Genomic DNA, 18,587 nt, shown 5'->3' with positions numbered 1-18,587 from the left:
GTCCTAACACCAGGCAGGCTGCTGCTGCCTCCCTGGGCCTTGCAAGCACTGTCCTGGCACCATGAGGGCGCCGTCATCTTGGGGTCAGGCGGGGCTCCAATAGCCTCCTCACCGGGCACTCAGGGTCTCTCTACAAACTCCCCGCTCGTTCTGGGCACAGCACCTGGGGTCTCTCACCGTCCGTTCCCTTTTCCGAGTTCCAGGAGCCGTGCCGCACGCTGGGGGAAGCCCTGGTCAGGCGCCATCACTCGCGACCTCAGCTGCCATTTTGAGAGCCCCTGGTCCGGTCTCCTCGGGTGCCTCTTCTGGTGCCGTTACTCCGCTCCTGGGGCGTAATTCTCCGGGGCCCCCGTTCAGCAAGGGCACGGGTGTCAGGGGTGTATCATCCGGGGTCGGGGACCTTGATTGATGTCCAGGATATTTACGGGAGAAGGGCGGCCACGGAGGAGCTCCGGAATCCGCTGCCGCCTACATCGGCGCCCAAGCCATGCCCCGTCAGTCATGCCCTCATTACGAGCCACCTTGACTATGGCAATGCCCTCTATGCCGGCATTTACATCCAGCTCCTCAGGAGACTCCAGACCATACAGAACACTGCAGTAAGACTCATCCTGGACCTCCCCAAATGAACCCACATTGCCGACCACCTGAGAGACCTCCCTGGCTCCCCATCTAGGAAAGATGCCAGTTCAAAATCCTCATGCATGCTGACAAAGCCCTCAACGACCTAGAACCTGCCTAACGAAACCATCGACTGAACTTCCACCAACTTGCTAGACACCTACGCTCCTTTTCACTCGACCTCACACTTACCACCGCATCAGCCGCACCCACAACAGCGGGAGCTCCTTCTCCTACATCGCAGCCAAGGCCTGGAATGACCTCCCTCTCCAGCTTTGTATGGCCCCCTCACTGGCAGACTTCAGAAAGAGACTCACGACCTGGCTCTTCAACAGAAATACAGCGCTCAGATACCCCTAAGGGTGACAAGTGTGCTACAAATGCGGATTGATTGAGTCTTCTACCAGAACAAACCAGCCCATTTTGTAGGGGTGGCATTCAGGATCTTATCCTTATAATATGTATTTAAATGGCTTTAAAAACCCAACATACAATTTATCTCCACCCTCACTTTTTAAAAGATAACGTCATTTCCAAGTGAGGCACTGTCTTTTATACTGTCCTCAAAAATGTACGTTTTTTTAAATCTCTGCTTTGCTGCAATAAAATGTACTTCGCAATGATTTGTGTAGATTGTGAGTATGTTAACTGACTTATCCTTAGGACACCCCCGCGCCGCACGGCCACCAGCTGCTGCATGTGCGGTCTTCCCCCGCTGCTGTCTCAGCCTCGCTGAACCCGCCCTGACGACCCCACCCCCCGCCGCTGCTTCGTGATTGTCTTGTGTGTTTTGTAGAAGTATTTTGCTCCCCATTGTACTGCTCCCAATTTTGTTGTGTGGTTTTTGCCTGTTCCTCTTTGTTTCGCTCGGGTGCCGCTTCCCTCTCTGGCCCTGTGACCCGCTCCCCGATTCCCGCCGCCTGCGTGAGGCCACGCCCCCTTTCCTTTCTGTACCCTCCCCGCTCCCGGCTCCCAGCTGCTCCTCCCTCCCTCACACTTCGCCTTAAATGGCGAACGTGCGGACGCGCAGCGGTGACGCGCAGCGGGAGCACCGAATGAGCGCCGCAGGTGCGCCAAAGGTAAGCCCATCTGCGCCCGTCCGCGCCTGGACCGCGCCCAGCGCCAGACCCCCTGGCCCCCGAAGACCACAGCCCACCCGCCGGACGTACGACGCCGCCACCCTCAACGCCCTCAACGCCGGCCGAATCCCGGGCTGCTACCGAGCCACCCCGAGACGCACCCACGGACCCTTCTGCTGCAACTCCTGCAAGTTCACCTGCATCCGGACCTGCACTACTCCAGCACCAACCAAGACGAGCAACAGCAGCAGCCACCTGAAATGCATCCTACTCAACACCCGCTCCGTCCACAGGCACGCCATCGAGATCTGCAACCTGCTCGACACCACAGCCCCAGACGTCGCCTTCTTCACGGAAACCTGGATGAACGCCTCCTCAGCGCCCGACATCGCCATCGCCATCCCAGACGGCTACAAGATCATCCGAAGGGACCGCATCAACCACACTGGAGGAGGCATCGCCATCGTCCACAGGAACACCATCTGCATCACGACCAACACCGACGACACCCTCGCAACCGCTGAGCATCTGCACTTTCAGGTCCACATCAACCCCAAGACCACCCTCAGAGGCACCCTCATCTACAGACCCACGGGACAACGCACACAATTCAGCGAAGACATCGCCGACTTCATCAGCCCGCACGCCCTCTGCTCCGCTGACTACATCCTCCTAGGGGACCTCAACTTCCACCTGGAGAACAACAACGACCGCAACACCACCACCCTGCTGGACAACCTCGCCAACCTAAGACTCAAGCAGCTGGTCACCACCCCCACCCACTACGCCGGACACACACTCGACCCCGTCTTCTCATCCAGCAAGGACATCGCCTTCAGCCACGCCACCGGACTCCACTGGACGGACCACAGCTGCGTCCACTTCAGCTTCGGAAGGACCACGATCCACCACCACCAGCAACAGGTTGCACACAGGAGCTGGAACAAGACCACAGCCGACCAGCTCGCGACCTCCCTGAGCAGGAACCCTCCCACCAGCACAACAAACCCTAGCCAGGCGGCCACCAACCTCACGAAGTGGATCAGCGACTGCGCAGACGAGCTCGCCCCCCTGAGGACCCCGCCTAGCAGACCCGGTAGCAAGAAAGCCCCATGGTTCACCGACGAACTCAAAAGCTCCAAGAAGAACTGCCGAGCCCTCGAGAGAACCTGGCGCAGAGACCCAACACCGCACAACATGACTGCCCTCAAGCTCGCCACCCGAAAACACCACCAACTCATCCACGCCACCAAGAAAACTGCATTCAAGGAACAACTGGACAACAACACACACAACAGCAAGGAACTCTTCAACATCGTCAAAGAGCTCTCCAACCCCAATGCCGGAAACAACGACATCACCCCTTCGCAAGACCTCTGCAACTCCCTCGCCTCCTACTTCCACAACAAGATCGCAGACATACACAACAGCTTCAGCACTCAAGCGACGGACGCCACGACCGAACCACCGCCCCCCACCACCACCCTCCGCGCCTGGACTCTGATCAGCACCGAAGACACCGTCCACACGATGAACTCCATCCACTCCGGATCTCCGACCGACCCCTGCCCTCACCACGTCTTCAACAAGGCCGACGTTGTCATCGCACCCCACCTGCGGGACATCATCAACACCTCCTTCGACACCGCTACCTTCCCAGAGAGCTGGAAGCACGCCGAACTCAGCGCCCTACTCAAGAAGCCATCGGCCGACCCCACCGACCTCAAGAACTACCGCCCCATCTCACTGCTCCCGTTTCCTGCAAAAGTCATCGAGAAGACCGTCAACAAGCAGCTGGCCGCCTTCCTCGAGACGAACGGATCCCTCGACCCCTCGCAGTCTGGCTTCCGGGCCAACCACAGCACCGAGACCGCCCTGATCGCAGCCACCGATGACATCCGAGCGCTGCTCGACAACCGAGAAACAACGGCCCTCATCCTCCTCGACCTCTCCGCGGCCTTCGACACTGTCTGCCACCGTACCCTAGTACAATGCCTCAGCAACGTCGGAGTCCAGGAGAAGGCACTGGAGTGGATCATCTCCTTCCTCGCCGGAAGGACACAGAGAGTCCGCCTCCCTCCGTTCAGATCTGAAGCCACCGAAGTCATCTGCGGCGTTCCTCAAGGCTCCTCGCTCAGTCCAACCCTCTTCAACGTCTACATGAGCCCCCTCGGAGACATCGCACTCCAGCACAACCTCAACATCATCTCCTACGCCGACGACACCCAGCTGATCCTCTCCCTCACCAACGACCCTGCCACCGCCAGAGCCAACCTTCACGAGGGGATGAAAGAGGTAGCCGAATGGATGAAGAACAGCCGCCTGAAACTGAACTCGGACAAGACGGAAGTCCTCATCCTGGGATCCTCACCCACCACTTGGGACGTCTCCTGGTGGCCCCCCGCCCTAGGCAGCGCACCCAAACCAACAGACCACGCACGCAACCTGGGCTTCATCCTGGACTCCTCCCTCTCCATGACCAGAGAAGTCAACGCCGTCTCCTCGTCGTGCTTCAACATCCTGCGCATGCTACGTAAGATCTTCCGGTGGATCCCCACCGAGACCAGGAAGACGGTCACCCAGGCCCTCGTCACCAGCCGCCTGGACTACGGCAACTCCCTCTATGCCTGAACCACCGCCAAACTCCAGAAGAGACTCCAGCAGATCCAGAACGCCTCAGCACGACTCATCCTGGACATCCCCCGTCGCAGCCACATCTCCGGACACCTGAGAGACCTGCACTGGCTCCCGGTCAACAAGAGAATCACCTTCCGTCTCCTCACCCATGCACACAAAGCCCTACACAACCAAGGCCCAGGATACCTCAACAGCCGCCTCAACTTCTACGCTCCCAAACGCCAGCTTCGATCGACCAGCCACGCCCTCGCCGCCGTCCCCCGCATCCGAAGAGCTACCACAGGGAGACGGTCTTTCTCCTACCTCGCCGCCAAGACATGGAACTCCCTCCCCACCCACCTCCGCCTGACCCAGGACCACCTCGCCTTCAGGAAGCAACTCAAGACCTGGCTGTTCGAGCAGTAGCGGACCCCCCTCCCCCAGCGCCTTGAGACCCTCTGGGTGAGTAGTGCGCTATATAAATGCGATGATTGATTGATTGATTGATATGAAATGTTACTGTGCTGATCTCAGATGAGGTGAAATCATTTAAATACATTTAAAAACAACAAAATACGTTAATTATGTCTTGTAATTGACTTTGCACCACCAGGTGAGAGTATCAGAATCTTCTGCTGACAGTGGAACAGGCAATATATAAAGGAGCCATCGCCAAAGCTAAGGCACTCTTCTATGCCACTACTATTCTTCAGTCCCCTAACAGTACCAAAACCCTTTTTAATATCATAAGGGATCTCTCACATCCCACCTGTACGAGTAATAAGGTGGTTGCCATACAAGAACTCTGTGATGAGATTGCGATCTATTTTGAGGAAAAGATTGCTAAAATTGTGGGGGGGCTGAAGGAGGAAAGGGATAACTGCAAAGATACAGAGGCACAGACTGAAGAAGAGGAACCCTCATCAACACTGTCTTCAATGGAAAACTTCACCCCTCTTACAGAGGAGCTCTTTCTTACACTGGCCCAGAATGTGTCATCTGGGTCTCCTCTAGACCCTCTTCCGCACAGGATCTGGAAAGAATATGGGCCAGAGCTGTTCCCCTGGATGTATCAGATCTGTCGCCAATCTCTTGAAGAAGGCATAGTGCCGGAAGCATGGAAGCAGGCAGTGGTCACCCCCCTGCTTAAAAAGCCTTCGCTGGACCCTACAATTCCGGCGCATTTTAGGCCCATATCCCTCTTGCCCTACCCGATAAAAATTCTGGAAAAGGTGGTCAGTAGGTCCTTGTCAGGTTATCTGGAAGACAACTGCCTTTTGGATAAGGACCAATTTGGCTTCCGCCCAGGCCACGGAACAGAAACTGCATTGGCAACCATGCTGGACACTCTCCGGATGCGAGCCGACAATGGCAACTCCTCAGTCCTGGTGCTGTTGGACATGTCGGCCGCATTCGATACGGTTAGCCATGCAGTTCTGTTAAGCAGGCTGGAAAAACTGGGCGTGAAGGGCAAGGCCCTGAGGTGGATACAATCCTACATGACAGGTAGACAACAGGTGGTGACCCTAGCACCCTTTTCATCTCCCAAGTCCCTGGTCAGTCATGGAGTCCCTCAGGGCTCCTCGATCAGCCCCATTCTTTTTAATCTTTATCTGCAGCCCCTGATCCCCATGATTAAATCCTTCGGTATAGATTTGATAAACTATGCCGATGACACACAACTGGTGTTCTCCTTAGAAGGAAGACAGGCGGTGACCATGGAGTCCTTCCAGAACTGCATGAACAAGGTGGCCAGGTGGCTGACATTAAACTCCCTTCAATTTAATGAGGGGAAGACAGAGGTTGTCTACTGTTCGTCAGCCAAACTGAGTCAACAACCTTCCCATGAGATCAGGCTTGCGCCGGGAGCAGAACCTTGCATCCCAGTTAAGACTGTGCGCAATCTAGGGGTATTGTTTGATGCGGATCTCCAAATGACCTCTCAGACCAATAAAACCATCAGTGTCTGCTATGGATTGTTGAAAGCACTCAGACAGATTCTGCCCCTCCTGCCTGATGAGTCTAGACCTCTAGTAGTTAGGAGTGTGATTCTGGCTAGACTAGACTATTGTAACTCTCTATATTTAGGGGCCCCCTTATATATTCTACAGGGGCTCCAGAGGGTCCAGTCATTAGCGGCCAAGCTGGCTCTTAAAAGACCTCGTAGTTCCTCCACTACGTTGGCGCTAAGAGATCTACATTGGCTGCCAATCGGGAGTAGAGTTGCCTTCAAGTCCCTTTGTATCGTGTACAGAGCCCTGCACAACACAGGACCTATCCCTCTACAGGAAAGGCTCTCCTGGTATAGACCTTCCAGGTCCCTGCGCTCTGCTAGCCAGAGTTTGGCAGCTACTACCAGGATCAGGAGATCGAGGATGGGAGGCAGAGCTTTCTGCACCTCTGCCTCTAGGTTGTGGAACGAGCTTCCTCAGAACATCAGACAAATTGACACCCTATTGGGTTTCAGAAAGAGCCTGAAAACCTGGCTGTTCGCCAAAGTATAATCTCCGTAACTCTATTTCAATAGCTCTGGCGGCTGTTCTATATATCATGACAGCTTGTGTATTGTTGTACCATCTGACTTTTTTCCTGTTTGGGCGCCAGGATACCCGTAGGGTGACAGTTGCGCGTAATAAATAATAAATACAATACAATACAATACAATACAATACTCAGTTGTAGGGTAATTGGGAGTAAGTTCAAATCAGTGGAAAAATATATGAAAAGTTTTCGAAATAGCTTCAAGTTTCAACAAAAAGGGTGGTAACAAAATCTGTGGAAATCGAAATTTTTAACCAATGCCATAAACAATAAGAAAAGCACATTCAACTACAGTCCCTCTTTTTATTTTCAACCTTACTGAATGTTTGGTGGAAAACTCTGCTCCCTGGCTTCTCAGTCTGCAGACTGACCCCCTCCTCCTCAACCTCCTAAATGCTGTGGCACGACTCATCCAGGGCCTGAAAATGTAAGACCTCATGACGAGCTGGGCTCGTCAATAGCACACAAGGGGTTAAAAGTAATGAGAACCTCAGTAAGTGCATGCAAGACCAATCAAATTTGCTGTGCTGCACTGCATTAGGAGGAGAAAGTCGCGGAGCGTTATATGTACTAAAATATGCCACTACTGTCATCTCTAGTAGTGTCGCATAAACATGCTGCTGTGCTGGAGAAGCGTGGCTCAGTGGTTAGAGGCAGCAGACCCAGAAGCTGAGATCGGCCGCGGACCAGGGTTCGATTCCCGGTCTCGGGCTAAAAAATTCCACGGAGTCGACAATTCTCGCTCCGGTGCCTACTCGACTCACGGGGTCACACTCTGCGACTCTGGGCAATAGCTTGCTTAATCTCCACTACGGCCCCTTGCGGCGGGATGCCTGGCTTTCACCTTGTGGATACCCAGCCGGGGTATCTCACAGGGGAATACCAGGACGGGTTCCCTAAGCAAGCGCCTTGAGGCCCCTGGGTTAAAGTGCGCTATATAAATCGAAACACATTTACATCACACACACAAACTTTTCCATCGTAGTACAAAGCATAGGGTTTGTACTGGAATGGTCTCCTTCCACTGCAAAATACGGTGCTAAACGTTGTATAAAACTTTTCAAACGTTGAATGTGCGCTGGACAGTGGAGCACGCATGCTGAGTCTGAAACGTTTGGAGACATAAACACATTTTTCCCAGCTAAGGCCAGCCTCAAAGAGGCATTATTTTTTGGTGTACAGCCCTTACTACAAATTTTAGCAGACAGGCCTTTGCATCAGAAACCATGGGTGGATGCATGGAAATGCGAATACATCCCCATGACACGGTCCCTTGACGCACAGTCATGGAAAATAGTGCATAGCACTACTTTCCAAGTTTCGTGCTAGAAAGTAAATCTCAATTCCTGAGTCACCTTTGTGATGTAAAACCGGCGCAGAGTGTTATTATATATGTCTGCAGTGTTGTAGGCTATATTAATAACAATCACAATGAATTCCCTTCTCGGCCCCAGTCATTGCTACTTCCTTCCTCCTACCATAACACACTTTTTTTTTTCTTTCCAGAGTTTTATATAACGTGAACTTTACACGAATCGGGTATCAGAGTGCTTTACATAGCACCAGTTGCATTACATGAGGGCACATTCATTTTTGTTAGGCACCGGGAGATTAAGTGATTTGCCCAGAATCACAGGATGGTCAGCGTCATTGTCGAGACTCTAACCCAGTTCCCCAGATCTGAGGTCGACCGCTATAGCCATTAGGCCAACTCCTCTCCCCATTGTCCCAGCACAGCAATTCAGGGAAGTAAAAAAATATTGTACTTTGCAAAAATCTGGGTAAGATTTTCAAACTGTCCCAGGTCAAATGGAATCTAAGAAACGTGTGTATTCTTATTTTTTTTGCAGAAAAATCTGTGTCGCAGCTTTTGACTGTAGCCAGTAACATGTATCCACACACTAATTTCTTATGTGAATCTTCTAGGTGATCGTGTATATTTGGTGCAGTAAACTGGTACACAGGAAGCAACACAGGGGGATATGTACAAGAACTGCCGCTAACTAACGCTGACGCTAATTAGCGGAAATTTTCTTAACGCAGCCTATCACCAAAAACGATCGCCCTGTTATTTACAATAAAATACGTCGCTACATGGTGATAGTTCCAGGTAACTGTGGTGAAAACTGCTGTTAACAGTAGCGTGAAGGTGATACAAATTCAGACGTTAGCAGGCGAAAACTGCCGAAAGGCCAATTTGCGGGCAAAAAAACTCATGTTAGTTAGTTTAATGTGAGTTTTTTTTCCTCTAGAGGCACAAATAGCCTAGAAGTCCAGCCCCAATGAAAAATAGGAAACAAAACCAATGGAATGCAGATTGGAGCAGCCAGGGCCAAGTGCAGCACAGATCAACAACCCCCCCTCAAGTCCCCCAACAGCCAGGAGGACCAGCCAAAGTCCCAGGGGAAAAGGAAATCCAGGGCTACAATCATGAAAAGAGGTGCATCACTGGGCAAAACCAGTGATGCATCACTTATCATTGCGCCCTCCTTGCAACACCATGGCATCCCAAACCTTGAAAGCACAGACAGTCCCCGGGGCCCAAAGGTCTCGCTGGGCCTGCGTCTGGGCCCCGGAGTGGGATGCGGGGGTGCTGTGGAGTTCCTGGCACGTGGTGGTATACATTGAGTTGTTGGTGATCACCCTTACCTGGTGGTGAATTCTGCCAGGTCGCATGGGGAGAAGTTGCTGACCAATATGAGAAGACTGCCTGGTGCCCGTTAGAGCTGTGAACAGTAGAGGTGCTCCTGCCCACCAACTTTGGGAAAGCTGCATCACATACCACGCACCGCTAATACACCAGTGTGCACAGAGGAGATTACCAATGGTGGGCCACACCTCTCTGCAACACAGGCCGGAAGCACTGCAACTTCACGCCCAAGGGGGCCTGTTCCATCACCTGCATCTGGAGGTTTCCCATTGGACTTTGCATTGACTGCTGTACCCTGGCTTGTGAAATCCCACCTGGCTGAGGCTCCTGTTGGCTTAGTCACAGATTTGGAGAGAGTGCAGCGGATCGCGGTACAGTGTCAATGCCCGGGTGAGGAGAAAGTGGGAGGCGTAGCGTAGGAGGCCGGGTGTTGAGTCGGGCCCAGACCTAGCACCTGTGGGTGACGCACCCCTGTGGTGGCTCATCCGCTGTGAGAGAAGAGCGTTACCCCACTGCTTTCAAGCAGTGCAAGAAGAGGAAACATAAAATGATGATAACTTACTGATACACTCATGCTATGTTTCATTTGCGGGCAGGAGGGTGTGTGGGGCTGCACTACCCAGGGAGCAGAGTGGTATGCCCACTCAAGTATGCAATCACTGGTCAGCCCTCTCAGGCTGACCAAAGAAGTTATTCACACATCCCTGTTTGCAATTAAGGCTGCATTACAGCCTGCATGGAGAACTTGCTGACCCCTCCAGCCCCTGGTTGAACGCCTCTGCACAGCACTCAAGAACAATCACAATGCTGCATTGCAGCGTTTTGATTGGCTTTGGGGAGGGAGCCTGGCTGCCTACTTCCTGTTCCTGGAAGCAGACCCAGGAGAGCAGGAGCACAGAAGACGCTGGAACTGGCCTTGAGGTAAGAATTAAAAAAATATATATTTACAATCGGCGCATCCCTGCCCCGTCCAGGGTCCTTTCCCGCGTTTCCTGCCTCCCAGCTGTCCAGTCCCCCACGCAGCACTACATAATGACAGCCGCTGTGTGGCCTTGAGTAGCGGGCGTACCCCTGGTGCGCCAAAGGCAAGCCCATCTGCATCCGTCCATGACCGCGCCCAGCTCAAAGGACCCTTCCTCTCGGACACTCCACCGCTACAATGCCAGCACCTTCCTCGTCATCAGTGCTGGACACCACACCGCCTGCCATCTAGCAACACTGTACAATTCTCTTGCACCCTGCGCCTGTCGAAACTACAAACGCACCTTCTGCTACATCAGTACACCAGCGCCTCCTGACGCCCAGCCGAACAACAGTGCAGCCAACTGGCTCAACTGCATCGTCCTCAATGTGCGATCCCTCCACAAACACCAACAGAAATCTGGGACCTCTACGCCAAGTCTTCAGACATCACCTTCTTTCCGGAATCCTGGACCAACCTCCACTCCGGACTGGACATAGCCATCACCATCCACGATGGCTACAAATTCACTCGCACGGACCACCCCGAGCGGCCAGGAGTAGCCATTGCCAGTTTCTGGAAAAGGCACACAATCACTAACCACGCACTCTAATGACCCGACGGTGACCATCGAACACCTCCACTTCCAGATCTGGACCAACCCCAACACCACCCTCCACAGCACCCTCATCTACAGGCCCCCTGGGCAATGAACCTCCATTCACCGATGCCATTGTGGACCTCATCGCACCCCAGGCTCTCCCATCCACCAACTACATCTTACTCAGAGACCTCAAGTTCCACCTGGACAACCCCAGTGACCAGAACACCACCCCCCTCCTGAGGAACCTTGCCGACATCGGACTCAAGGAGCTAGTCACAGCAGCAACCCACATAGCCTGGCATACGTTCGAGTCCGTCTTCTCCACCAGGGGGAACTGCAATTACGGCCTCACCACAGGACTCTTCTGTATCTTTGGTCATTGTTTACATCATGCCTTCACCATGCCCACCGTACAGCATTTCCATCATTGCCCCCCCTCGACGTGGCTGGATCAAGGCCACCAAATAACTTCCCATCAACTCCCTCAGCACCACTACTCCGCCAACGCTTACAAACTCCAACACCGCAGCACACAACCGCCACCGATGGATCTCCAACTGCGCCAACACCCTGGTACCCCTCAAGAAAAGACCATGCAAACAAGACTCCAAGAAGGCTAACTGGTTCACTCCCGCCCTCCACTAGTCCAGCCCCACCTGCAGACATCTCGAGAAGAGATGGAGCTACATCTTCAATCAACTCCGCAGCACAGTCAGCTGTGCACCATGGCGCAAGGGTGGCTGTGTTGGTGCATGGCAGCCATTGTGCGCCAACCTAGGGGAAAAAAGACAGGGGGGCCTATTCATGAGCCCCTTCTGACAGTTTTCACTGCAACAATTGTAGGACGCCACCGTGTCAGTACCTTAAGTCTGCCTCATGGCAGGCGAAAGGGTGATGCAGTGCCACAGGGATAGGCTGGCCCCATGCATAGCTGGAGTTGTGCCATGTTTGTGACACAACTGCAGCAATGTGTGACTTTAGCGTTGACAGATACATCAGGATTCCAGACGTATCTTTCATTAATTGCAACATGGAGTGCTGTACAGTGAATACAGCGCATCGATGGGGTCGCAAGAAGGGCATAGTGAAAAGTGTTGCAATGCTGTTTTGTCGCAGCAATGCAATACTTTTCATTAATGAGGCCCAGGAATGCGCCCTATCTTATTGATGGCAAAATTCCTTGCAGCGCTGCCCAGCACCAAAACATTCTGAAATGAGGCCCCAAGTGTTTGCACCAATTTTAAGACCATCTTTTTTCTAGTCTTAAAAAACTGCCTTTAACGAAAGTTAGAGGCAGTTCTTTTGGTTTTGCACCATACATGGAAATCCTTGTAAATATCGCGAAGTGGGGTTAGTGGCTGTTTTTGCATGGCAACACCTACCTTGCATCTCATTTTTGTTAACTCCCGTTAACAGAAGTGGCAATCTTAAAAATGCACGTTTTCGCCAGAAAACTGCAGTTAACTTGGAAATATGGCGATAAAAAAATAGCCCCTGTAACGTTAGAAAATTTATGCGACTGTGGCGTTAAGTCCTTGTACATATGTCCCACAGTTCACACAGTCCTTCTCTGATTTCTGGCCCGAGGCTCCCCCACAGATTTTCAAAGGTGCCACAAAGCCCCACTGCCCCCTCCACCCCTATGCAGTGGGACGCAGGCAGTTTCCCAACATAGTGCTCTGTTACATTTGCCTTCTCCTTTATAAGAACAAAGGCCTCCCACTTGCCCTCTCCTCACGCTGCTAAGGATTATCTGGGTACAGACATCTTACAATAATACAGTCCCATTATATGCAATTAGGACACATTTTCTAAAGCATGGGTTTTCAAAGCACTAAAGGGCTGTAAGTGCATCATATCACAGCACAGCTTCATGTATTCCATGTTTAAAACAACAAACATAAATGATGTACTTAATACTGAACTTTTCCCTTTTTCTGCCTTTGTGTGACTCCCTCATGGTGCTGTCTGAGCATCAGAGCTGCTTGTTTTCTGTCTATTGATGTGTGCATTTTTAAGTGGATGATGTTACATTTGATATTTCACCAGCATTTCCACCTCCCGGGGGTTTGTAGTGTCTGCAGGCCCAGACCAGGTCGGTAAGAATGGTGCTACACAGGTTTACATGGGTTACACGCAGCGCGAGTATGCGCACGCGACTTCAACTCACAACATTATTGCTCCACCCCTGACGCTGCATCATGATGTCTGCCTGCATGTGTGCTGCGTAATCACTTGGAGGCATATTAACAAGGGCTTTAGTTCCGTTTTTTGGCTTTAAAAGCCAAAGAAGCGGAGATAAAAATATTGCCCTATCAACAACAGGGTGCTAACATGCAAAACCGCATGTTAGCACCCTTTTTCACTACGCTTCCCTTTGCATCTCTAATGAGATGCAAATTGGGCGTTCCAGAGCATAATATTAGGTGAAATGTCGCTCAGCGACATTTCTCCTATTATAAAGCTTCACGCTAACCCTGTTAGAGACAAAAAAAAGCAGGGCTAACCGCGGTTAACAGTGCTTTTTTACGTCAGCTAATTTTCATACTTAACCATGTAATCCAATGGGAGGGTCCACCATGGGCTATCAACAAGTATATCCCTATCCTTGTAGTTTTATTGCTGCATTACTAGTGAAAAACTCCTAAAATGCCGCTATCGCTGGATTTTTTATCACCTAGCGGTTATGGTTGTTAATAATGCGATAACCAGGCGATATTATCCAGCGATAGCGGGCGTTAAAAAAATGAACGTTAAGTGCCCTTAGCGTTAATTTTCCCTGTTCCTTGTTAATATGCCCCTTGGTGTTTCATGTGACACACTACAGGGGTGTGTTCCGATCAAATCAGATTTCTACAGAGATAAAAAAATACTGGGGCATCCAGGGTTTTCAGCCCCATGAAGGAAGGTCTGGCAGCCTAAACACAAGGGGGCCGATTTCACAATATGTCACGCATCACAACGCCACACAGCAAGACTCCTTACTGTGCCGTGTGAAAGAGACAGGGAAGAAATACACCACATTTAACATTCTTCGGCGCATTCCTGTCTTCTCCTTGAGCGAGCACACTTTTGGCTGCCTAGCGTCGACGCAGGCACCCTTGCATCATAGTTCAAGAGTGCCTGCACTCCAGGCAGGATTATTTTGTGCAGGAAGAGACACCTTCCTGTACAAAAACAATCCTCTGGGGTTTTTTATTTAAAAGGAAAAGGAAGAAAGAGGAAATAATGAGGAGCAATAAAGATATTTCTCCTTGTTACGCCTCACCTGGGAAGGCATAGCATTTAGTCGCATTCCCTTGTTTTCCACTCATGGTAAATCTAGGAATACACGCCATAATCCATGGGTGGATGCGTGGGAACACCCACACTCCACCTATGTAACGCCTCCCTGGGGCAAAGTAATGCAAGTCAGCGACTTGCATGTCTTATTTATTTATTTATTTACTTCATTTGTAAAGCGCTTTGTCACCCAACAGGCATCCTGGCGCTGGCAAACTTGGAGTACAGTATAAGGGCATGCAAGAGAGGCAGAAGGCCACCTAGACTTTGGGGAACAGCCAAGTTTTTAGTCTCCTCCTAAAAAGAAGGAGATCACTGACTTGTCTCAGTTCCAGTGGGAGTCCATTCCAAAGTCTAGCAGCTGCTACCCCAAAGGTTCTACCACCTGCTTTAACTTTCCTGAACCTTGAAGTCCTAACTAATCTCGCCGAAGAGGAGCAAAGGCTTCTAACTGGAACATACCACTCAAACTTCCTCTGCAAGGAAACACGTCCCAGCCCATGCAGGGCTTTAAACAATAAGCAGAGGGACTTAAACTGAATTCTCTGCCCTAGCGGGAGCCAATGCACCTCTGCCATGGCCCGGGAAGAAGAAGACCTTCTAGGCCAGCTTAAAGCTAGTTTGTCTGCTGTTGACTGAATCCTAAGAAGTCTATCCAAAAGAAATTTTGGAGACTCTAACAGAAGGGCATTGCAATAATCTAATCTGCTTAGAATGGTACTCCGTGCCGCTAGCGCACACACCTGGGGAAGCAGCCGGGGAAAGATTTTCCGCAGAGACCTACTAATAGCTAGGCAACTGCCCACCGTTCTAGTAACCTAAGCCTCCATTGTCAGCTTATTGTTAAACATGACGCCCAGGTTACGGAGCGTATCAACTGGTCTAACTACGGTTAACGTATCACTTGGCCAGAAGTTACTGGGCAGCACAGAAGGAACCCTATCGGCCGAGCAGTAGAGCACCTCAGTCTTGCCTGCATTAAACTGCAATGAATTTGCCTTCAGTCACAGAGCAGTATCACGCAAGCAGCAATGGAACTCTTCCATTGAATTTGACTGCTCTCCCTCCAAGGAGAGAATGAGCTGTGTGTCATCAGCATCATTTACGATGTTAATATTATGCTCTTTGATGACCGCAATCAGCGGTTTCATGTAGATGTTAAATAAAATAGGGCTGATTGCCGAGCCCTGTGGAACGCCGTGTGTGATGTTAGTAAAAGCAGATTGGTATGGGGGGAGGGACACTGCCTGCTTTCTATCCGAGAGAAAAGACTGGAACCACTCAAGAGCACAGCCCATCCCCCCCATCTCCCTCAGCCTACTCAACAGAGTCCCATGGTTAACCGTGTCGAAGGCGGCAGACAGGTCGAGCAGAATAAGAACTGCTGCCTGACCCCTGTCTGCCCGCATCCGAAGCTCGTCCATCACCGTCACCAAGGCCGCCTCCGTACCATGAGCAGACCGAAAACTAAACTGAGTCTCCTCCAGCGATTTGTGCTGCTCCAGATGACTAGGGAGAGTCCTACTGATCACTCGTTCTGTATTTTTGGCCGGAAAAGGCAGAAGAGAGATAGGCCTATAATTCATAGGACATTCTGGGTCAAGAGAAGGCTTTTTTAACAAAGGAGTCACCAGTGCCAGTTTTCAATGGGATGGCACTACCCCACTGGCAAGGGATTGATTGCAGATTGACCGAAGAGTAGGAAACAACTCTGCCTCAAACTCTTTCCAAATTTTATGTGGCACGGGATCCAAAGGAGAACCAGAGGAGATACCACGTGCTACCTTGCAGAAATCCTCCACAGTCAAAGGCACAAACTCAGTTAAATAATTAACAGCCAAGCTTTCTGAGATGATAGTAGATATATCGGTACCACTCTCCGCAAAATCGCTGAGACCCGTGGTATCAGGGATTCCAGAGGCCAATTGCTGACGATTCCCCCACCCAACTCATCAATGATAGTTTTAATTTTTTCATGAAAGAACTTGGCCAAATTATTACAAAGTTCCTGGGAAGGGGGTATCCGCTTTTTTGTGCGCTCAGGGCTAGTGAGGCTGTTCAAGATGTTAAAAATACTTTTGGAGCTATTAGGGGCATTAAGAATCATATTAGAAAAATATTCTGCTTTGACCCTATTGATCTCTTTTTTATAGCACAAGATCTTTGATCTCCAAGTATGTTTATCCTTATCCGTATAGCCCCGCCTCCACGTCCTCTGCACAATTACAATCAATGTCTTGCATTACTCCAGATTTTCTAAGCACCACAAGGCCACGCTGGGTGGCCTTGTGGGGCCTTGTAAATCTGTTGTTAGTCTTGCGTCGCCATTGCGTTATCTTGCGTGGCGCAAGGGGAATGAAACACTTTGATAAATCTGGCCCTAGGTAATTAGAGCCTTTCTAAAAGAGAGCAACCTTTGGGGGGCCTTTTTGGTCTACTGGCTGGTCATTCCAGAGCCTGCTGACAACTGTTCGCCTTCATCCTGATTCACTAAGGAGGTTTCACCCTGGATATGGATGGAATTTTATTCCTATTAGAGGTACAAGTAAAACCACTCATGAGCAGACAGGGAAAGTGTAACCTCAAAATTGTTCGAATTGTAGGAGAAAATATTTCTTCACTGGGAAAAATAATTCCCACATTACGAAGAATGTTACCAAAAGTAAATGCACGTTGGTGGCACATTTACCCCTACACAAATGTCCACCTCGTATATATACACATAGGCAAATTATTTCACATGTCAGTAAATTGGAATTAACAGAGAATTCATTAAATACTCCTGGGAATTTGTAACTCTTACAGTATCCCATCAGTACCACAAGAATGTTGTGTCAGCTAAAGAAATATAGATCCAGAAACCCTGAATTCAGTACACCCTTACTCAATGCGCTCCTTTCAGGGGGCTTGCATTGTTTGAGATTTTGGGGTTACAGGACTATGGTGGATAGGGCTTATTTAAGCCTCCAAATGACTGCGCCAACTAGAGAGCTACTGTTGTCAGTCGTTGGTAACTTAAACCATCCCCTGGAGAAGGTGAAAGACAAAAGTGGTGGCACAAGGACCATGGTGGGCATTCAGCTTAAGGGGAAGACAGGCTCAGCATGTCTTCTGGGCAATGATCTCATTGCACCAGAGTTGGTGTCAGTTGTGTTCTCCAGAGCACAGACTGCTCCACGGTGTCCTAGTGAGTACCAGGTACGTCCTGGACAGAAAACCTCAAGAGTTTCAGACAGGCTCTGCAGCCAATCAGGGCCGTCTTAACAGCATTATAGGTCTCCGGGCAAAGTAGTGCAGTGGGCCCTGCCTACACAACCACTCACAGGAATAAAAAGGTTTAACAGAAAATGTGTGTTAAATTCTGGTCTGCGTGGGACCCCTATTCTCGGTGGGCCCCCTGGCAACTGCCCAGCCTGCCCATGCGTTAAGACCGCACTGCGGCCAACACTATTTCAAGGCCCAGTGACTCCTGCTTCAGAAGGACGAGTGGCTGAGTGCCCTCTGACATACTGATTAGCCCCATGTTTTCTATTAAGGGCACCATCTGATTATATTCATAATTGTTTTATTTTTGTGATTCAAAGGTCCAGATAGTGGTAGAATTGGCAGTTCTTGCTTCCTAGACTCAGGTCACCTGAGAAGGGGGAGTGTGGAAAAGTGACCCATAGCAGCAGCAAAAGGGTCCGCAGCACTGGGAAAGTCACGAGCTGCGGCGGGGACAGAACCTTCACACGAAGACCCTCGTAGGTTCAGCGGATCAATCGCCGAACTCAGAGAACGGCAGAATTAGAAGCGGAGACCCCTATGCAAGCAAGCGCTGGGCACAACGGCGGATCTGCGTTGCGCTCCACTGCACTGGGGTTGCCTGCTCCCAAAATGGCCGCCCGCTAGTCTCAAAACGTCAAAATTTGAGACACTCCGGCTGGAATTGGACCAAAAGCCGCCAGCTTTGCGTCAAGGAGAGATGATGACCCCTTCGGTGATCTAAAGGGGCTCCGAAATCAAGATACCCCTGAAGATTCCGAGCCCCAGCTCGCTCTATTGCGTGGGGGCCGCCTGACCGTAAAATGGCCGCCTTGCACAGACACTAACTCCTCAATCAAGGAGACCGGGTTCGAGGCTCACTGGTGCCCCCCCTAACGTCTAGGTGGCCGGAGCGACCCCCCTCCCCCCGTGGCCAGAGCGACACCCCCCACGTGGCAATCAAGAGGGATGCTATATACAAGTCAGACC

The sequence above is a fragment of the Lissotriton vulgaris genome, chromosome 6 (assembly GCF_964263255.1).
Source record: "Lissotriton vulgaris chromosome 6, aLisVul1.2, whole genome shotgun sequence".
Classification (NCBI taxonomy): Eukaryota; Metazoa; Chordata; class Amphibia; order Caudata; family Salamandridae; genus Lissotriton; species Lissotriton vulgaris.
This window is presented reverse-complemented; position numbering follows the sequence as displayed.